The sequence below is a fragment of the Equus quagga genome, chromosome 21 (genome assembly GCF_021613505.1).
Source record: "Equus quagga isolate Etosha38 chromosome 21, UCLA_HA_Equagga_1.0, whole genome shotgun sequence".
NCBI lineage: Eukaryota > Metazoa > Chordata > Mammalia > Perissodactyla > Equidae > Equus > Equus quagga.
This window is the reverse complement of record NC_060287.1, coordinates 23,338,081-23,361,917: the sequence shown is the minus strand read 5'-3', so window position 1 is coordinate 23,361,917 and position 23,837 is coordinate 23,338,081. Positions and strand designations below refer to the sequence as shown.

The window sequence follows — 23,837 nt, the reverse complement described above, 5'->3', positions numbered from 1 at the left end:
ATCCCTGTAACTGGAAGCACTCTGACTAATTATCTTATGATTAATATATTCTTTATTCCATTACTAATACATACAATTCAGTAACACATTTACAAAGTAAATTACCAAGGTCAACACGTATGAACAAGAATACATTGAACTAGCGTATCCCAGAAATGGTTATTTTAATGTCTAATAAGAAATTATCTTCAGCATTAAACATATGCTCAGAGATGCTAAACAAGGTTTCACACTAACCCTAATTTGTTCTAACACTCATATTTACATTAAAGCTAATGTTTGTTTTAAGCCTCTTATTATCAAATGCAATAATTATAATTTCAACTTCCTTTAACAATTTTCAATGTATTTTACTATATATGTTTCTTTTTATAACTTGATAAAATTTAATTAGCTCTTAAGAATTGTTAAATTTACTTTGAACATGCAATATTATTTGTTTTATGTTAAAGTTGAAGAATATTAACATTTTCATATATGTTTTGATATACAAGCAGTAAAATGATGAAATTTCTCCACTTTCATTAGCTAACACATTACAGACTACTAGTGCATATCTATAGCTGGTTCTCCTCTCCTTCGTATAAACACAAGAAGACCATTTTTCCCCAACAATCTTGCAGTTAGAGCTAAATGACTAGTTCTAGTTTAGTGATTTTCAACCAAGAGCAATTTCTCCTCTCCCCCACCACCAAGGGACGTTTATTAGTGTCTGGAGACATTTTTGGTTATCACAGCTGTAGGCGGTGCTTCTGGCATCTGGTGTGAAGAGGCCAGGGATGCTGCTACACATCCTACCAAGCACAGGACAGCCTGCCAACAACAAAGGATTATTCAGCCCAAAATGCCAATAGTGCAAACATTGAGAAACCCTGTTCTAAGCAATAAGATTTAAGTGGAAGTAATGCAGGTCACTTCCAAACTGTGGCCTTCAAGAGCCTATGTTCTCTTTAGGAAGCAACTGTGGAAGCCGTGTGTTGAAATGGAGGTAACCACAAGAAGCGAATGGCCTGGGTTCCTGAGTCATCACATAGAAAGGAGCTACCCTGGAGACTTGCCTGAGCCTTAACAGTCTTTACATAATCATTACATAAATCTCTTTTTATCTTTAACCTTTGTTGTATGTCTTAAACCAGATTTCAAGGCTAATGTGTTACTGCAGCATAATCCATCCTATCCTTACTAATACAGCTAGTTTTACAAATTTTCATTTTTGTCATGTAAATATACTACATTTTTACAATACCAGCTCATATCAAATGCAGCATTAAGTAGCTTTGAAATATAACTTATTTTTCAGACAACTATCTTTTATTATTCCAGTCATTAATATATGCTGAAGATAGGGATGACATTATTCAAGCAAGAACAGGATTTAAGAATGTATTTTAAAGAGCAGTTGGCAATACACTCAATAATCTTCAGAATGTAGAACATAATTGTATTTGCATGAGAAGATGAGATCACCCAGGTCTGAAAATGAAACTAAGAAACTATAACTTCCAGGCAGTGTAGAATGTTTTTGTCCAAAAGTCATAAGAATATAAAGTAAGAAGTTTGAAAACTATTTTTTTCTTCAGCAGAGTAGATATGATGCTGCATTTCACAGCTGCCTAGCTACAGTGAGTGATGTATGTTCATAACACAGTGGATGGTGGCAAAAATCTATGCTGGAGCCAACAATAAAATCTGAGGAAAATGCCTTTAGTTAATCAACCTAATCACTCCTCCTGTGTGCCAGAGAAGGGCTCACTTTGAACTCAGTCTTACTATAGATTGTTTAAATTAGCTATAAGCAGCACTATAAGGCTAAGGTGCCCCCAAATTTTAAGTTAAAGGCAAGAGTTATCTAATTTTTTTTTATGCTTTCCCTTTTTCCCTTCTCAGTTAAGAGCATAATAATAATTTGTAAAGCCTTCAATTCATGCCTCAATCTTTAATGACCATCTTATCATGAGATGTAAAGTTATTTGAAAAGAAACAGAAAGGAAATAAGAAATGTGAGTTCTACTGTAAGGACTCAGTGTGCAAAATATTGACGAGGTCCAAAATGGCACTACCTGCAGCAACTGTGTATTTAACTTCAGATTTTCCCAGTGGGAGCATTTTATTGACAAGGAGGCAACTAAAACTAGAACTTATCTATACTATTTTTTAAATCTGAAATTAATTCTATATGAGCATGTCTCATGGCTTGAGACCTTTTGGTTAACCAGTAAGCAAAGGAAAAAAATTCCTTGTCCAATAATTTTGACCTTGTGACATTGCTCACTTCTTTAATACAGTCCTGTGGAAGTAACGTTGTATATTTGGGGAGGTGCACTTGACTGGTAGTTCTGGGATTCAAATTCTGATAGTAAAGAACTTTTAAAACTTCAGACTATCATGCAAATATTGCTGAATCTCAGACAAGCTCCACCACAAAACACAAGGACCTCACTATCACCTAGAGAGGGTAAGACGAAAAGTCCACATTTGAGATCACTGGATACTCAACTCTGTTGTAGGAGTAGCCAGGAAATTAATATATTTTGCTCAGTGTCATGTAGGGAAGTCAGCCTGGTTCACACAGGTATGACTACTCAAGAAGGTCCAATTCAAAGGAGCGCATGTGACAAGACTGGCTCCCAATGATACTCAGAGAGGCATGACAATCAAGTAGCTGGTAGTACAGGAAGAATGACATAGAATCACAGGGGAAACATAAGGTCCTTGGCCTCATAGATTGGAATTCAGGGCTGGGTTCCAAGTGCTACTGGAAACTGGAGTGCTAAAGACACATACGCAAACCCAAACCCACAACCAGGGCTACCTCAACTGTGGGATGCACAAGTTGCCCAAGCACAAAGCTTACCAGGACAATGTCTATAATAATTATATCACATTCTTTCTCCTGGTGGAACTAAAACTCTCAATTTATTCCTCACCTTAGTCAGAACTAGTGTCAATACCAGAAGTAAAGGTTGTTTATTGCTGCTCACTTCAGAGTCAGGGAAAGGCAATGACTGAAAAAAAACATAAAGAATGACTAAACTTAGCTCCTGAAATGTTTTTGTTTATCTTACATTTAAAAAATGCTTCTGCACTTTCCTTGGAAGTACTAAGGTAATCTCCTTTTGATTCAAATGCTATTCAATATATAAACACTCAAACTGGGCATAAATGGAGCCAGTGTTATAATTTCTCATTGACAGTACATAAGAAATTAGAAACTCAAGGATTAATATTAAAAGAAAACACTCAGTTGTTTAGAATTGTTACGTAATTAGAAATCAAAATAAATACTGAAATCAGTTTGTTCAAAGTATAGAATAATTTATCTTTGTATGAAACATGTTATATTACATGACCTTTATTTTCTGCCTGTATTTAAATTGCATCCACCAGGGCCTTCACTAGACTGTGAAGATGGATAATGCATATTGTTCATCTTTATAACTCTTCCAGTTACGTGACTCATAGTAGGTACCCCTTTGATTAATATTCTCCAAAGGAATAGGTTCAAAGCAAGGCTGTGACACTGATGAAAGACATGAGTTTTATGATGTCGATTTTGACCGTAGGTTTACTGCACTGAAACTATGGCTATTCTACCCACATTGTTGATCAATAAAGCAATAACATTTTAAACAAGTACAAAACCCCTTGAGGTTTCATGCATTCAGTTCTAATTTTGTCAGTAGGAAAAGTCATGGTGATTGTAGCTCTAAAGTACAATTAGCAAATTGCAGCAACAGACCTCCATGCAATTGATTGGAGTTGGGTAATAGCTCCCCCTTTAACCAAGCATGAGCTCTCTGGTTTCTCATAGTCACAGCTATTTTTGACTCTGAGATCTGTGTTATTTGCTATTTGTCACTCAATTTGAGTTTTTAAATTCAGCCTGCCCAGTTCCTTGGGCATTTGAGTTTGCCCCTGTTGTTCAGCCTTGACCAAAGAAAGATCCTGCTTTATCTTGCAAGTGTCCTCTCATAGCTCCTGATATCTCTCTTATCTCTTGCAAAGCTTTGGAAAGGACACTTGGAGCTATGATGAAGGCAGAGAACACTCACATAGCAGCCAGACCAACTGTCTCAACCCACACTATCAATGGGAACAACTATTACACTTAAGATCATGCTCCATGTGCAAATATACACGAAGTCAATATCCTACTTTTAAATGCCTAGCAAGAGTGATTTCCACCAGCTATGTATTTATAAAATGTCAAATGTATCAAGAACCAGTTATTCTATTGTTTTGTATTCCAACCTTTTTTAAAGGCAAAACTTAAAGAAGTTTTCTTGGTATCATGATGTTATCATTATTTATCACAACTTCACAGGATAGGTATGTAATTGCCCAATAAAACTCAAAAGATGAGGTCCTCATAAAATAAAGAAAGATAACGGGCCATTGAGGATATATTATTTTGCTGAAGGTCCTTAGTCATCCACTAGGTTCATTTTTCTGAATGCCTACTTTTCTACTTCAGTGGCTTTGATTAAAATTCTGGAAATAGATGCAACTCTCTGGCAACATAGCAGGCACAATGTAAAGCAGACCATGTTAATTTGTCACTAAGCTTTAAATATTCCTTCTCTTGTCTTGTCCAAAACAAGCCTCATCTATCATATATTTTCATTCCTCTAGCTCCTTCAGGATTATTGATCTTTGTTTTATTTTGGCAAGCATATATGTAGAAAGGTTTTATTACATGTATGAATTAAATTTTTGATGCATAGAGGCTGCCTTACTCAGCTGACTACGTCTTTAATACAATTTAAAGTGAATCTTTTAAAAAAAATCTTCATTAAGAGCTGTTTCCCATTTTAACTTCTAAAGTTACCTGATAGCCTTATGCAGTTTTACAACATGCACTAAATATAAATGAAGAGCAAATAAAAATAAATATTACGCATCAGGAGTGCCCATAAAACCACTGTGTAATTGTTCTGTCCTCTAACCAAGCCCAAGAAAGTAGCACCTAAAATCCTGTTTTTAATGTTCTGTAGTGACGGCTCCCAAGGTAAGGCCATGTGCTTAAAACAACATTAGGTAATTTTTCTTTTTCTCCCCATTAAAATAAGAAAACAACACAAAAAATTCCAGAAGCTAAGCAAATCTTAGCTTTAACTTTTTAGTATCGACTTTTTTTAATTAGGAAGATAAAGCATTTTAATATTAAAAGCAAATTATTTATTCTTCAGGGATTTATTTTTCTATAATGTGTAATACTAAATGTTCTAAAAACATTATTTTAAATAGTGGATGAGTCTCTTGGCTCTGGGGCATAAATGTACCCCATGATGTTCTAACAACAAGAAACAGTTTATGCTCTTAATTACTTACAACGGTTTTATTATCTAGTAACATTTATGATGTGTTAAGAAAATAAATCAAGAACAATTTAAAAGTAGAAAAATATGGTACAGTCTCTATAGATGTCTCAAAATATAGCTGAATAAAAAATGGAAATCTGAGTAGTTGGGGGCTCTTTTACCAATTTTGGGTGTCCAACTTGATATAAATCAATTATTCTCTCATTAATTCATATTATTATTAATATTCTTGATAGATAATATTCTTAATAGAACAATATAGTAATTACATTAGCATAAACTAATATTTAATTAATAATAAATCTGTAGGAATATGTAATTTGTATACCCATCCAGAAGATTGTGCCTTTTCATAGCAGACAATATCAATAGCTTTGCATTCAAAAAGCATTTTGGGGGCTAAAATTTAGATAGGAAAACTGAAGAAGCAGAATCAAAATCCACAGTGGATACAAAGGTGAACACAAAATGCAGCAAAGTTGAAAGCTCTTTGGAAATATATCAATGCACAGAAAAATTAAATTTTGCCTATGAAGGAGTGACTGACTATTTCTGCCCTCATTTACCTAAGTAAAAATAGAAGGGAATTTTTGATGAAAAAAGGAAAAAAAATTTTTAAAGGGCAAAAGACTTGAACGGGCATTTTATGGAAGAGACTATCCAAATAGCCAATAAGCATATGAAAAGATGCTCAACACCATTACTCAATAGGGAAGTAAAAATTAAAACCCATAATAAAACAGCACTAAACATCTGCTTGAATGGCTAAAACTAAAAATGCTAACAATTCCAAGTGTTGACAAGGACATGGAGCAAGTGGGACTCTCATACATTGTTGGTGAGAGTGTGAATTGATAAAATAACTTTGGAATACTATTTGATAGTACCCATTAAAACTAAATATGTGCCTACTGTGACCAAATAATTGCACTAACCCAAGAGATGTGAATGCATATGTCCACTAAAAAACAAGACAAGAATACTTAAAAACTTTCTTCATAACACCAAAAACTAACAACCCAAATGTCTATTAATAGTAGAATGAATAAATAAATATTCTATGTAATATTCACCTACCTAGCAGTTAAAAATAAAAAGAACTATTGCTTAACTCAATTAACATAAATGATTTTTATAAACATAATCCTGAGCAAAACAACAGAAAGGAGTACAACCTGTATTCCCTCCCAAAAGGGAGGCGATTGTGGATAGATTGGTTTTGATAGTGTGCATGCGCACAAGTGTGTGTGTGTGTGAGTGTGTGTAGAAATTCAAAACACATTCATACATAAACATACATGCAAAAATCATCACTTGAGATTTGTGTACTTTACAGGGTGTGTGCTATACCTCAATAAAAAACTATTAACTAAAGATTTTACATCTTGGTAGCAGAGGTAGGTATAAGTCTTAGAGTTCTCCTTTCAGTGGAGTGCACAAGAGATGAACATTCCTGGTGACTTTCATAATCAGACTCCATATAATAAAAAAAAGATTTGCTGTGGTAACCAGGATATATTCACTCATCATCTCGTCATTTATTTAACCAATGGGAACCCTACTAGAGGGGTACGGTGTTGAAAGTTTTAGCTTTAATTTATAGGAAAGAATTGGTTTGAGTTAATTTTAAAGAAGGGGAGTATGACATTTAAGTTCTAACTCACCAACTAAGGAAAGGGTTCAAAATTACTTCAACAATAACACCTTATGGAATGTGACGGCGTGTCATAGATGACAAAATTCTTCATGTACAACTTCCTAAGACACAAGTTGAACACTACATAGAAATGTTTTACTAAAAATATAAAGCGGATCTTTAACTAAAGCTAAGAAGCTCTGTTTTCTTCTTCTATGTTTACTACCTTTTGTCACCTTAAGTCATAATGACACATTATTTCCTGTAATTCAATACATTTATTTTTTAAATACAAAACATTATATTTACAATTCTAGACACATCACTGTCTTTTACAAACATGCAAGATTTCTTTTCTTCTCAAAATTGTTATAACTATGTATACTTACATATGTACTATGTATGTTCCTTTTTTAAACAAATTCGCTACTGTAATTAAGTCACTGGATTCATATCAGTGAATATTGAGCAATTATTTATCTAAAACAAACGTTTTACTAACAGAAAAGTGTCCTATAAGTAATGTACGGGTATTGTATATTTAAAATGTAATTCTACTTACAAAAATCTGACTTTCATACAACTATTTATCTATGCATAGAATGAGACTCATCTGTGTTACTTATTTAAAATGCAGTGGTTATTGCATAATAAAATACAACCTTCGCTTTCACCAACAGTGTAAATGATTATCTCAAATCAAATATCCTTAACTACTCTTTTGTTCTCTGAAACTTAAAAAGGGAATTTCAATTTGCTAAATAGCTCCAAGGAAATGGAGAATTGCCTTTTATTATTGTACAAAAAACAAGATTCTATGAAAACTGCTAAGAAGCATTTCTCTGCAATAGCATATTATGAGGTGTGGACTTAAAAGCATTTTCCTATTACCAATATTGCAATTGGGCAGATGTCTGCTGCATATACCATGTCTGCATTAAGAGCCAGATTTTCCTAAGAGTTGATTATTGGAAGCATTTTAGATTATAGCAGAAAATGCTTGTTGATTATTTTGCAAATGAAAATTTTAGTCCCTCTGACAATTTTTCAGGTATTTTAGAAGATAGCCTTTAAAATAGAAAAATAGGCAGCAGGACAAAACGTAGCAAGCCAGATACAAGAATAAAGGAGAAGAGCAGAAGCTGAGGTCTAGACCTTTTACAGGAGCCAGTGGTTGTGTCCTACCATGGAGGCATTTTCCACGAGAAATGCTGGGATTCCAAATGGTCTGGCAAGATCTGGAAGGATGCCGGAAACTCCTACCTGGGTTATGAAGGACGACTTGGTTACAGATACAAGCTAGGGGAGAAGAGCTAACAGTATAGCCTAATGGCTAAGGTGTGCTTAAGTTTCAGGCATACCCAAATTCAAGTTCTATGTCAGCCATTTAATAGTTGTGTGACTAGTCCCTAATCTACTCTAACATCCTAAGACTCAGTTTTCTTATCTGAAAAAATAGGGATAGAAGTAGTATCTACCTTGGAGAGTTATGATTGGCACCTAGTGAATAGTCAATAAATGGTATTATCTTTCTTACCATTATCACTATTATTTTTTATTGCATAGGGAGGGCTGCATAGAATTTGTCCCACAATATCAAGAGGGACAGACTCTGCTGCAGACAGGTTGTTATGAACTAAATTATGTCACTCCAAAAATTCATATGTTGACGTCATGACCCCACTGAAGTAAGACTCAATTTTAGTTGTTAGAATTTGATTAGCATCTGAGCAGTGATTTTGTTGCACAAACAGCAGTTTCGGGAAGATGGTGTTGCTTGTTACCACATCAGTGGTAAAGCTGGTCACCCTTTTTGGTATGAGACCTCAGATAACACTTAGCAGTAGGGGAAATATTGGTATTTCATGAAAGATATGTATCAGAATCTCATCTGTAGTGTTTTTCGTTTGTCTGTTTCAATAAAAGTACATCTTTTCTATTCCTTCTTTTCTGAAGCAGCTCAATAGGGATTTTTTTTTTTTTTTTGAGGAAGATTAGCCCTGAGCTAACTACTGCCAGTCCTCCTCTTTTTGCTGAGGAAGCCTGGCCCTGAGCTAACATCCGTGCCCATCTTCCTCTACTTTATATGTGGGACGCCTACCACAGCATGGCTTGCCAAGCGGTGCCATGTCTGCACCCAGGATCCAAACCGGAGAACCCCAGACCGCCGAGAAGCAGAATGTGTGAACTTAACTGCTGCGCCACCGGACCAGCCCAATCAATAGGGATTCTGATGCTCAATCCCAGAAGAGCCTCCACCCAAAGGAAAGAAGACTATCAAGAGCTAAGCAGAATATCCAGTCACCACCCATGCAGATTAAGGTACAGGGCAATTAGAATACTCACTGAGAAACCAATGGAAAGAACTGGACATGCAGATTTGGGGAATTCAGTGTAAATTTGAGAAGATCCCGCCTCTGTGGACATGTTGTCGGTGTTGCAATCTAATGCACACATCAGGATAGATGCGGAGAGGGCTGATGGCCACTCTGAGTTTATTATAACCAGCATTTCAATATATACATAGCTTACATCTGTTAAACATACACAGGTGTTCTGGACAATGTAATTAGCGAATGCCAAGAATTCTTAGTGATTTCTTGAGGAACCCTCCCTTGGCCTCTGTTTTGATATTATCATGCTATTGCTATGCTCATATATTTTTATCTCGGAGCATGCAAGGCCTCCTAGGCAACGGACGCTCCTGCTCCTGATATCGTGTCTCTATCTGTGCCCCCAGGTGACCGTGCCAGGCTTAGGTTGCCTCCCCCTGGAGATCTTACCCATCATTGGCTAACTGGCCTTCTCACCTCTGGGTCACAGTTTGTTGGCAAGCCTTTTCCAGTGATTACTAACCCTTCCTGTGTCAGGGGCGGCTACACATGTGAGTCTTAGAGTCTCAGCCCAGATACACTTGCTTAGGTAAACCTCTCATGCTGATGGGGCTATGGCCCTTATTCTATCTCAAGGCTTGTTTAGAATTGGTTCCACGAAATCAAGGGGACAGACTTTGCTGGAGACTGGTTGGTATAGGCCAAATTGTGTCCCCTACCAAATTCATATGTTGAAGTCTTAACCTCTAGTACCTCAGAATGTGACCATATTTGGAGATAGGGTCTTTAAAGAGGTAATAAAATCAAAATGGGGCCATTTGGGAAGACTCTAATCCAATATGACTGGTGTCCTTATGAAAAAAGGAAACAATCCTCTAAGTACAGCCTTATAAGTATGTGACCACAGTCACATACAGAGGGAAGATGGTGTGAAGACACAGAGAAAAGACAGCCATCAACAAGTCAAAGGAGAGAGGCCTGGAGCAGATTCTTCCTTCATGGCCCATAAGAAGAAACCAAACCTGCAGACCACTTATCAAACTTCTAGCCTCCAGAACTGTGAAAAAATAGTTTCTATGTTTAAGTTACTCAGCTTGTGGTACTTTGTCTTGGCAGCCCTCACAAACAAATACACAGGCTGTCATGGGCTCAAGAGGTACTGACAGGCAGGGAAAATGGAAGTGTTTCTAGTTGGAAGACAGTGACTTCTGGTCATGAGTTCTTGACAGAAATAAAACTTAGGGATAAAAAGAAACAAATGACCTCTTAAAAGGGGAAATTCCAGGAAGAAATGTAAAGCAAAACTATGGTCTCAGGTTGCCAAGGCTGCTGGGGACGTTCGTTCCCAGCCCTCCTGTGAGGCATCCTTGAGCCACCACCCAGCATCTGGTATTATTTGGGCACTATTGACCAGATAATGTCAGCAATCTCAGATCAAAGTTAAGACAAAATTAAGACTAAGAAAAAATATCACCTAAGTTGCTTCTTGACACTTATCTGCATTCATAAAGAGGACACTGGACCTAAAATGATTGGCTTTAAAAAATTGCGAGGTATTTTTGACGTGATTTTCTTTTTTCTTGAGAAAAAAGGATGACTGGGTTTTTCTAATGTTTTCTTTTTTTTTTTTTTTTACTGGGGAGCTAACATCGGATGCCAATCTTCCTCTTTTTTTTTTTCTCCCCAAAGCCCCAATGCATGGTTGTATATCATAGTTTTAGGTCATTCTAGCTCTTTTACATGAACTGCTGCCAGAGCATGGCAACTGATAGGTGGGTGGTGTGCTTCCATGACAAGGAAACAAACCCGGGCCGCCAAAGCAGTGAGAGCACTGAACCGTAACCACTAGGCCATCAGAGCTGGCTCCCTAATGTTTTCTTATTGCAGCCTTTTCACCTGTCTTCACACAATCTTGATGATGCAAACACAACCACACAAACACATCCTCACGAGTTAGCCCATATGATGGAGCAGTATTTTATTGAGTAGATTCTGAGTTACAGAGTTTCCTCAGAATCAGGAAAGTTTGCTGTGACCATACATCAATGACCATGAGTCCCAGGCATTTGTTTCCCAGGCATGAATGTTTTAGAGCCATCTGAACTTCTGATTCTGATCCTCTAACCCCCATCATTACCAAAAAGTTAATGTTACTTCTAATTAACTAGGTGTGTTTTCAAGGTACTTTTGGGTGGGGCCTCAAGCAGACATGCAACTGTCTATTTTTAGCCAGAATGAAAAAACAATATTGCTTATTTCTTTTCTTTTACAACCATAAGATTAAAAAAAGATGAGTTGGGTAATTAAGACACATGATTCTTAAATGGAAGTGTTTAAATTATGGTGGTTCTTCCTTCATACAACACACATGCCATTATAGGAACTGTGCTGGGCATCATGAGTACCACTATGAACAGGACTGATGTGGTCCTTGCTGTTAAGGAGTTTACATTCAGGTAAAGTAGACAGGAAAATAAACAAATAAACAAGCAAAGTGTCAAATAATTAAATAACTATGAATAGTGGTAGCTGCGTGAAAGAAACTAACAAGAGACTGAGCTGGAGAATGATAGGGGAGAGTAGCTATATTAAAGGATGGTCTGGGCAGACCTCTCTGCTGACGTGGCATTTCTTTCACTCTTGACACTTGGGCCATAACCATGGTAAATTCTGTTCCGTGATCAGAATCTGAACACTTTAGCCTTAAGGACAGTGCAAAAATCACAAACCTCTTCAACCAAACCAAAGTTACATGTCTCCTGTCCCTTTAAAAGCATTAAGATCCCTTGGACACTAAAAATGTCATGCCAAAAAGAAAAAGATACTTGAGCAGACTCTGGTGCATTGTCTTCTAGTTTTATGGGATTCCAAACTCACTGTAAACAGCTTACAGAAATAGGAAGTTCGTTGAGTTCAGTCCCTGACAAGATTTAGCACACAGCACTTAATCCCAACCAGAGCACTCTTGTACATTCAAGTCTACAAGAGAAATATATCTCAGCATTCAATTATCAGCTTAGTCACAGTAAATAGAAAAAGAGAAAGATGTATTTACCCAATGTAAGAGTAACTTGCATACTCAAGCATGTTAGCTGCTTTAGTAAGTTTTAATAAATTACTAAGTATGTTAGCCAATGGGATAGCCAAGTTTTCAATGATTTCAATCTGCTCTAATTTTGAAATGTTCTTATTAAACAAGCTGTAAATGTTTATTGTAGAAAGATCTTAAAATGCAGAATGGTAGAAAATGAAGAAATAAGAAAAATTACCCCTGTGGTAGATCAGAAGTAATAATGGCCCCAGTCTGTCACTCCTCCTTATCTCTATAACCTTTGTCTGTAACTCTACAGTGCTCTCCCACCCTGTGCTCAGCTATTTGACTTGCTGTAGGCCATTGAGATTCTGAGCGGTGTGACACAAGCAGAGGCACAAAAGGCATGGGCAAGATTGAGCTTACTTGCTCCTACTCTCTGCCACTGCCATGAAAAGGGCATACCCAGGCTGGTCCTCCTGTGCCAGGAGGAGAATGAGAGACACAAGGACCAGAGCTGACTTGTCCCAGTCATCCCAGCCAAGGTCATCTAGAAGCCACCCAGACTCGTAAGAGAGCCTAGCCCAAATCAGCAGAGCCACCTACCAACCTGCAGCTGACAACAAAGACGTGGGATGAGCCAAATCCAGCCCCAACTGGCTGAACCCTGCGGACTTGGAAGTTAAATAAACACTATTGTTGTATCCTGTTGAGATTGTGATTGTTTATTAGGGAGAATTATTGTGACAATCAATTTCTGATACACACACGACCTTGAAATTAGATGTTGCTCTAATTTTACTTTCACATTTTGTCTAATTTATGGACTTTTTAAAGGTTAAAGATAGCTCTCTACATCAACATAGAGTAGGATGTTTGGGTTCTAGTTTCCTGGATTTAATCATCACGTGGAGCTAGAAGAGAGACTAGGAGAAAAAAAATCCAGCTGAAGTTCTGATAGTGAAAGTTCACTGTAGTAATCAGAGCAATTTCTGATTTGCCAACCAGGCTACCAGCAAGAAAAAATTATAGGGGGGAGAAAAGGACACTATCCCACCCAACTCAGGAAAGTAAAATAGAGTAAGTGAGGGAAATAAAGCTAGAAGTAGGGTTGGGTTGGAGGGAGGCATTCCAAACGGAAAGAACAGTGTGACACTTAGGGCTCTTTCCTTGCAGGCAACTCTGGCCCATTTAGGTAAACAAATTACTTATCAGAAAGATTCTGGGTAGCTCACAGAATCAAAAAGAAAGCCAACCTAGCAAGCTTAAGTAAGGATGGGAAAAGTGTACCTCTAGAGAACTCAGTAGCAGTGGCGTGTCTGTTTTGGATGCTTCCTCTAGAACAAGACAGTTTTAATCACCTTTAGCCTAAATTGTTACTCTGCTCAGAGTCAAAGACCTAGCAAAGATTATCCAAATGGGCGAGGGTCACACACGCCCTCTCCCCGGCTTAGTGAGCTGAGGGAGGAGGGCGGGGCTCTGTGATTGACAGCTACCCCAGATCCGTGGAGTGAGTAGGAGAAATATCCATAAAGCAGGAGGAAGTGTTTCAAGACAGGCAAAACCAATAAACTTCTACTAGAAACAAGAAGAGCAAGTGAACAAATGTTCCAGTTTATGTGAGACAATAAAAGGGAATCATCTACCTACTTTAGATTGGCCTCCAGCCGGGAAGGGAAATGGTCCATTTGCATTAAAAGACAGATCTCTCCAGGAAGGTCTCTCCATCCAAAGAAGGGCTGCTTCAACTGACTCGAGTGGGTAGAAATGAATATGACCATAATTCTTAAGAAGAAATTCTGTACGCCCCATTATTTTTCTCTAGACTAAGTAGACTTAAGTATAACATGAAAAAATTGAATTTCAAAACTTCAGTTGGGAAAAATTTTACTTTACAAGGTGTGCCAAAGTGACCCTTGTGCAGTGCAAAATTTACTGCAGAATTTATCTAGAAATGATCCAACAGGGATAGGTGACCAGCCCCAGCCGCCTGCCACATTTGCGTGGCTCAGGGCAAGAGTACAAACAGAGGCCCATATTCCACCTGTCTGAAGAGTTAAAAAGATTAAAAAGCAAGCTCATAAACTGTTAAATGAAATAGATTCTGCTCTTCTGCCCTGGGAAATATCCGTACATAACAACCTGGGAGGCCAGGTTCAAATTTAGCATTCTCTGGACCTTTGGGGTTCCGTGCCAGAACACAGAATGCAGGGAGAGCCCACCTGCAGCCTCTGGCCTGAGGCCTGCTCCACTTTTCTTCCTACCCCAGCTCCAGCCTGCACCTCAAAGGCCAACATGAACACATATATGGAAATTCCAGCTCATGAATTGAAGCTCATCCTCAATGTCCCACATCCCACAATCAGCCTCCCCTTAGCCACACTTGTGAGCAAGGGTACGTGTACCAGAGAAGTTGTCTCCTTTTATGATGACAGACCCCAGGAAGGCATCTGTTGAAGTGAGCCCTGTGATGTGACACCAAGATCCCCCTCAACGAAAGGCTTCTTGCCTATCTTATGGGAGCACTGTTTGCTGATAGATAGTTTTTAGTCATTAGCCCCTTTAAGACGGCTTCAGCTGCAGAAAGCTGCCTCACCCAAGGTCAGGCTCATTCCAGGGGCAAAACACATTCAGTGACCAATTGATGTGAGACTGTAAAGCCCTGCCCACCTTGGCCCAATCTGGGACAACTCAAAAATGTTATTCTAGTTCCAGAGCTCCCAGGCAGTGAGCAAGACTTTCAGTCAGCAAGACATTCGCTGGACCTGCATCATAGCTCAACTTCACCTCTGCTCAATCCTGCTTCCTTCCCTGAGCTTCCCAGGTGTCCATCTCAAGGTCATTCCTTTCTAAACATGCTACATGCTAAACTTCTCAGAGTCTGCTTCCCGGGGAATCCAACCTGAGCATCCACAGAAATATTGGAAGCAGGGTCAGTGCTATATGAGCAGGAATTTCAGGATGCTGTGATCCAAAAAGTCATGGAATAGGCTCAGATGGGCATATCCCTTCCACCCAAAGACCTTCATCCTATGGTGAGAGGTCCTCCAGGGTAGGGCCCTCTAAAGAGTGGGGTCTAGATTAGGGGTCCTCTTGATTGGATCCAAGTGCACACTAATCAGCTCTATTTTTTTTTTTTTGATGAGGAAGACTAGCCCTGAGCTAACATCTGTGCCAATCTTCCCCTATTTTATGTGAGATGACACTGCAGCTTGGCTTGATGAGTGGTGCTAGGTCCATACTTGGGATCCAAACCTGCAAACCCTGGGCCACTGAAGCAGGCTGCATGAACCCAACTACTACACCATGAGGCCAGCTCCCAGCTCTACTGCTTTTTAACGTCCTCTATGGTTTTCCCCTTATGTCATCATATTAGCTGTATCAAATGGTCACAAATCTAATGGTTCAAAAGAACATAGTTCTGGAGGTCAGAAGCCCAAAATTGGGTTTTATAGAACTAAAATCAAGGTATCAGCATGGCTGCAATCCTTCTGGAAGCTCTAGAAGAGAATCATTTCCTTGCATATTCCAACTTCTAGAGATGTCACCTTCCTTGATTCATGGTCCTTTCCTCCAACTTCAAAACCAGCAGTGCAGGATCTTCAAATCTCTCTTTGACTTTGACATTCCTGCCTCTCTCTTATAAAGAGATTTGTGATTAGGGCCACCCAAACAATCCAGGATAATCTCCCCATTTCAAGACCCTTAATTTAATCACATCTGTGAAGTCCCTTTTGTCATGTAACGTGGCATAGTCACAGTTTTGGGGTATTAGGACACAGACATTGGGGGAGGACATTACTCTGCCTACCACACCATCTTAGAGTGGGAAGTGTAAATTTTAATTAATTTTGTGAGTTTTGCTCCATGTTCCAACACTTCAGTGAATTCACCAACATGCCCATCTCCATTCATAAGGCTTGAGGTCAAAGCTACAGCATGATGTCTCTAAACAACTTTTTAAAAAAATCTTTGTAAGTTGCCTTTATTTCCTCCCTCTGATTTCTCTTTCCTTCCTTTATTTAATCTTGAACCCACTCCCATCAAGTTCTCATCCTCATCTCTTAAAGTAACCAACCAATGATCTCCACATTTCTATATTCTATATTCATCCTCAGTCTTCATCTTACTTAACCTATCAACAGTCTTTGCCATAATTGATCACTTTCTCCTCTTTCTATGTCCTCCAACTTTCTTTACTTCATATGATATCTTCTATTTTTTCTCTATCCTTTCCATCTAGTCTTGTTTACCCATTGGTTCTCATCTCCCCACCATCCTAACTTCAGAATGTCCCAGATACCCACCTGTTATGGGCTGAATTGTATCCCCCCCAAAATTTGTATGTTGAAGGCCTACCTCCTAGTGTCTTAGAATGTGACTGTATTTGGACATAGGGCCTTTAAAGAGGTAATTAAGGTTAAAAGAGGTTGTAAGTGTGGAGCCATAATCCAATATGAGTGATGTCCTTATAAGAAGAGGAAGAGACGCCAGGGATGCACACACACAGAGAAGAGGCCATGTGAGGACACAGAGAGAAGGCGGCCATCTGCAAGTCAAAGAAAGAGGCCTCAGGAGAAACCAACTCTGTGAACATTTTGACCTTGCACTTCCAGACTCCAAAACTGTGAGAAAATAAATTTTTGTTGTTAAAGCCAGCCAGACTGTTGTATTTTCTTTTGGCAGCCCTAGCAGACTAACATACCATCCTTGGATCTCTTTTCTATCTATACATACTCCCTTGGAAATCTCATTCAAAAGGGTTCAAGTGATCATATATGTACCAGTGATTCCCTAATTTATATCTGCAATTCTGACCTTGTTTCTTAAATCCAGACTCATATATGCAGCCACCTATTTTCCTTGACATTCCCCATGGGGGCATCTCATACTTAATATGTGAAAAATTGAGCTCCTAATAGAGCCCTTCAAACCTTCCCTTCTCATTCACTTCTCCAACTCAGTAAATGGCAAACTCAATTCTTAAAGTTTTTCAGCTCAAACATATTGTGACTATCCATGACTCTTCATCTCTCTCACACCTCACATCCCAACCATCAATCAGCAAATTCTGTCAAGTCCAGCTTCAGAATATACCCAGAATTAAACATTTCTCACCACCTCCACCGCTAAGACTCAGCTCCAAGCCACAATCATCTTTCTTCTAGATTATCTCAATAATCTCCTGTTTGGTCTCTCTTTCCACCCTTGTCCTCCTAAAGATTATTCTCAGTACAGCAGCCAGAACAATTCGTTAGACCATGAGATTTTTATGCTCAAAACTCTCCAGTAATTTCCCATCAAACTCAAGACAAACACCAAAGACCTTCAAGTTCCTATGTTATCTAGCATCCTGCTGCCTCTCTGACAATGGTCCACCACCTCTCCTCCATCACCCTGCTTTAGCCACTCTGCCCTCCCCAATACTCCTACATGTTCCAGGCATGCTACCACCTTAGGACCCATGTACTTGCTATTTCTTCAGATGGAGTAATTTTTCCTACAGATATTGGCATGACTCACTCCCTCACCTTCTTCAGATTTTTATTCAGATAAGACCTTCTCAATAAGGCCATACTATCTCAAATTACAACCTACCCCTTCCCCCAGACATTTCCTATCTCCTTTATTTTTTTTCTCCTTGGTACTTATGAAGTCTATTATCTCATTTATTGTGTTCATTTTCTGCCTGCCTCACTAGAATGTAGTTCCCTCATGGCCAGAATCTGAGTCTGTATCCCCATCCCTTGCAACAGTACTGCCTGGTACATGTCAGCACTCAATACATGATGGCTGAGTTAGTTAACTGAGTGTTCTACAGGGGAAGGGGAAGAGCTCAGCATTACTGGGGAAGAAGGAAGAAGGATGATGTCTCAGCTATGGTTCCTTTAAGAGGAAGGCCAAGAATAAGGACATTGTTACAGTTAGTTTATTTGGAAGCTGATCCTAGGAAGCAGGAGTGAGGGAGGAAAGAGAGCCAAAGAAGGAGGAAAGCCATTGTATGGTGCTGTACTGAGGTCTCTGCTATAGTCATCAGGAGCGGGATTCTGCCAGAACCTGAGAAGCATACATAGTATGCTTCCCATATTGATCACCTGAAAGATGAGAGACTGGAACATTTTTCCACTGACTCCCATCTCCCTTTGGTTGAGGGCTCCCCCTGGACATGAATCCCTCCTCCATCCCTGCACCGTTGGGCTGTCCAATGTGCGCCTGCTGGGAGACTGATACGTTGGAGAAGGCTCTGAGGAAAACTGCAGAGACAGATGCAAGTGCTTGCAGCAAGATCCTGGCAGGGAGAGAAGAGTCTGAGCTCTCATGGTCTGTCCACCACAGCTGTAGCTGAAATCAGAAGAGAGCTGAACAACTGCAATGTGGGCACTAAGGGCCTCTGTTTCAGATGAGGACAACAAAGCATGGGGCACATTATTTGCAATTGATTATCACTTAATGAAGATTTTTCATTCTTGCCTTAATGGCTTAAAAACAATAATTCCTAATATTTACATAGCTCTTTCATATATATTTGTGTTTCTCAATTTCCCCATGGGGCACGTATTATCATTATTTTTCAAGGCTAAAAGAGGGAAAAGAAAAAGAATATTTCTTATGGAGCTACCAATATGGCAATTAGAGATAAAAATGATTAAAACAATCAGAGACAATCTTGCTCAGCAACTTGGCAAAGTTGTTTTTGGCATTATATTCCCAAGCATCAATGAGAATACAATGAAATAGCACGCTTGTACATGATGAAGGGAGAAACTGATACATCTCTTCAGAGGAAAATTTGAAAGTATGCACCAAACATCATTTAAAAGTAGTCATTCATGACCTTTGGCCCAGTAATTCCCTCAAAGGTGAGTAGAAAACTTATACACAAAAATATTGTTTCTAATCTTATTATTTAATAACAAACAATTGGAAATATCTGAAATGCCCAACATCATTGGATGGTAAAATAAAATATGGCGCATCCACATGCTCTGATACTCCAGATGCTTAAAAATTCATGTTTTTGAGGAACGCTCAATGACAAATTTTTAGGTGACAAAACATCACTTAAAACTACTTATCCAGCATACTACAAATTTGGTTTAGATATAAACATATGCATGTATACTTATATATACATATATTAGCGCATATTTATATTCATATATGCACTAATTTATCTGAATAGAAAAAACACTAGAAGGAAGGAGAGCAATATACTAATAGTGGATAATTTGAATAGTTATCAGAGCAGTTATATGAGTAGTAGTAGATACATCAAGGCACTTTTTATTTTGTTTTTATACTGTTCAATGTGTTCTAAATTTTTAGGCATAAAATTCAGAAATGGTTGTTTTTCCTTAAATATATAAGAGAATCGGTACCAGCTTTCCCAAAATGTATAACCTAAGGGAAAAATCAAGATAGAATTACCATATCTTTAAAAATCCTAAAAGTGCTGTCAGAAATTTATACATAAATTATTACACCTTAATGTAAATGATTCATGGGTTCTTTGTTTAAAGAAAGAGGATGCTAAGTTTCTGTAGATAAATAAGATACCAAATAATCTGTATTCCTTTAATTTGGACCCCTTGCATTTTTAGTTGACTGTTCTTGCTGTATTTGAAAAGACTAAGGACTAACTTCTCTCTGCTAAAACTAGAATTTTAAATAAATAAATGTTAAGGAGGCAAAGTGTTCTACTGAGTCCTTTTGGGGAAAAGAACTATAGGTTATATTGATTGTGAAAATTCTTAAGGGCAAATGAAAGGCAAGGCAGCCAACTTTATATTAGTACAGATTCTTGCATCTAGCTCTAATATAGAGTTATCCAAGCTACTTCACTTCAGCAAGATCACGGGGGAGTCTGTCTGCAGAATTCCTCTAAGGTCGGGAGCAGTCATTTAATCTATCTGGGTTATAGAATAAGAGTTAGCCTTAAGCAAAATTAGGAAACCAACAAATTTTGTCTTCTGTACTGTGTGTCACACACATGTGGGCAAACCTATCCTTCTTTGGAGTTCCTCCTTCCACTCTATGCCTGCAAAGTCCCCCTGTCCTGTATCTGAACACACGCTCACTCTCTCCCCAGCTATCGGAGTTGATCCATCACAATTGACTTCCTAGTAGTAGTTCAAGCTACGTGACTTTTCCCACTCCTTCCTTTGTCTGTTCCCAATCTCCAATCCATCTGGAGAACTACCTTGCCCTTTAAAAAAATTTTAATAGCTGATGGGACACGAAAATTAGTTATGGGCTTTCCTTCTTTTGGGCAGCAGACTCAGATGAACAAGACCCATACAGAGGTCATGAATAAGACAGAAGAATGGCTGCAATAGTGAGGACTGCAGACACTGCTGTCTGACCAGGGGTAGAAATAGTCTGGGACAGACTAGCCTTCTGAGTCACACCATACCAACAGCCACCCATTCTGACTGGTAGTGCCAAGCCCTGACCAGTGGAGTAAATGCTGACAACTACAAAATTAGTTAAGCAGCATTTTTTTGGAGTGAGTGGGAGCAGTAAAAAGGGAAGAAAAAAGAAAGAGGAGAAATGGGGCAGAAGTCTAAAATAAGAGCTGACGGAAGTACCCAAGGGGCTCCGTGGAAACAGAAAGATGAATATTCAATGCATAGGTCATCTGCTGTAAAGCTGAGATGTAACCTCCCTTTCCATTACCCATGTCTTCAGTAAAGTCAGCAACTCACACAAATGCCTGTGTGCTGACTGGTCCTCAGTGGAGGCAACTAGATGAGGAAAGGGATCACAATTCTCAAAAGGACTAGATGAGCCGTTTCCTGAATTTCTTCAGCAAATTCAGAGTCTCTGAGACAAAAAAGATTAAGAAAAACATGAGCCAGCTTCTCCCTGGGATTCCTGTATGCTGCTCAGTCTCCCGGTCTTCCACCACCATTGCAAGGGGTTCTAGCCAATTTCATCTGATTCTCAAAAGTCTCAAATGACATCTGAGTTACAGAAGCTAAGTTGAAACACGTGACACCAGTGCCACCGCATAGTCTAAGAACATGGCCAAGATACTGGACCATGTATTGCCTATGAAAGTTACTGAACGAAAGCTAAGAAGTCCTGAGTTTCTTTGTTCTCTGTAATTTCACTTAGGTTTTCCTGGACTAGAAGTTCTACCAAGATGTGTCTGAGCAAAAGTCTCCTAGAAATGGTGAACCCAGGGCAAGCTCGTTAGTACCTGTTGCCTAATTACTTGAGATAATTTGTGCAACTGATCATTATGCTGCTGCTTCATGTTCATAATGAAGCTAGAGAAAACAATCACTCAACTTGCCACTTGTTGGTTGGTTCAAACAGACAGCATCAGCTGGTAGCACACTAATTTCTTTAACTCTTCCCCAGTCAGCTGCCTTTCCTCTCTCTTCCCTCTCCCCTCAATCCAAATAAAAGTTATCACTTTCCTGAATCTCTCAATCCAAATGTCACCCCCTCAACTCACGAATGATTCACTTGCAACATAAGTAATAGAGTTTATATATGCGTCTCTCCTACTTCTCCAAAATGCCTTGTTAGATCAAGGACATGACTTGTACATTTGACACTAAGCTTGGCGTGTAGGAAATGCCCAGTAATACCTGGCAAATAAATGAAAGGTTCCTTCCCACTTCAGGGGTTTTGCTCTTCCCCAGGAATTCATCTCTCATGGCTTTTTGGATATCTAGCACAGTCTTAGGCTTAGTTCTTTGACTCAACTATAACTTCTTATTGACTCATTACTTTCTGTAAATCAAGCTTCTGTCCTGGTTACTCTCTTAGGCATCACCTTGCTGATTTCCTTCATAGCAACGGTCACAGTTTGTAATTCTTATTTCTGTCTGTGCTTTTTCATTAATATCTGTCTTATAAGTTATCTGAGAGAAGGAGGTTTGTGTGTGCTATTTACAGCTTTCTCCTTAACACCTAGAACATAGAAGGCATCAAATTGCTGTTGAAGGATGATTATGAGGTTTGGATTGACAACAGAGTTCTGTATTGGAGCTTTCGGCCCAGGACACAAACTAAGAAATACCAGATACCCTGGCAGTAGTTTCTGAGTGTGAATGTTTTCACTTATGTGCTAGATTTGCACTTACTTGTGAGGCCTGTGAGGTGTGACACTGGATACAACAGTATGAATCTTACCCGCTTATTCATGCAGATGTCTATACACAGAGCACCGTTGCCAATGGCAAGCCATTGGCAGAAGTCCAAATTCATGTTAGAGCTCTTTACCAGCCAAGTGCTACAACGCTGCAAAAGAATGCAGAAGATTTTTCTCTTACACACATATAAATCTTTTGTGGTCTTTGGCTTTCCTTTGTTCTGATATATCCAAGCTTTTACCCATTTTTTCTAGGGGGGCAGGAGGATTTGGTTATTCAATCAAAAATATTTCTAAGTCTTAAATTAAAATTAATTTAATCTTGTTCCATACTTTCACAAAAACAGTGATTTCTTGGGAATGAAACTTATATTCACATGTGACAATTACTTCCCACTGTACATATTTGAATAAATTTGCCTCTAAAGCTCTTCATGTACACATAAGAGCCTTCGAATAGCTAGAGAAGCACATTCCTTTTTCCTTTTTAGAAAATTCAATTTATCTCATTCTACATGCTTTGATTTTTCCTAATCATGGCAAATCTTTTATGATGTAATTAAAATTCCAGATAATGTGATCATGGAAAAACTGGCATGCTTCAAATTCTCTTTAGGACAGAATTATGGTTTTGAAATATATGTTCATTTCCCTTAATTTTTTTCCATGAAAATATCCTGCTGCTTCAACTATGTATAAAGTATTTGAATAATCCATGACAATTTTCTGTCAAAAGCTAATGTGGGGGGCTGGCCCCGTGGCCAAGAGGTTAAGTTCGTGCGCTCCGCTGCAGGCGGCCCAGTGTTTCGTTGGTTCGAATCCTGAGCGCGGACATGGCACTGCTCATCAGACCACGCTGAGGCAGCGTCCCACATGCCACAACTAGAAGAACCCACAACGGAGAATACAAAACTATGTACCGGGGGGCTTTGGGGAGAAACAGGAAAAAATAAAATCTTTAAAAAAAAAAAAAAGCTAATGTGGGAAAAATATTTTGTTTTAATTATTTTTATTTAATAAAAACATTTAATAAAAAATAAAAATAAAATTTTATTTTATTTCATTTTATTTTACTCTTTGTGTGCAAATGTCACGAAATTGGCCAGTCAGGAGAAGTAAATTTGTGAGTATTTTTAAAATAAACTATTATCTTCTTGGAAATAAAAAGCAAATTACAGGGCTGGGGGGAGATGAAAAGCTATGTCATCTAATATAAAATAAAATTTAAAGTAAACATTTTTTTTGGTGAGGATCGGCCCTGAGCTAGCATCTGTTGCCAATCCCCCTCTTTTTTCTTGAGGAAGAGTGTGGCTGAGCTAACGTCTGTACCAATCTTCCTCTATTTTGTATATGGGACACCACCACAACACGGCTTGATGAGCAATGTGTAGGTCCACTCCCAGGATCCAAA

General features: G+C 38.5%; 1 long non-coding RNA gene across 1 annotated transcript in view; it reads right to left on the bottom strand.

Moving 5' to 3' along the window:
- Positions 1-22,574, bottom strand: part of LOC124231476 (uncharacterized) — a 134,279-nt gene extending 111,705 nt beyond the window's left edge. The window contains exon 1 of the long non-coding RNA XR_006886540.1: positions 22,468-22,574. This is a non-coding gene — a long non-coding RNA (uncharacterized LOC124231476). The remainder of the gene's footprint in view (positions 1-22,467) is intronic.
- Between the last annotated feature and the right edge of the window lie 1,263 nt (positions 22,575-23,837).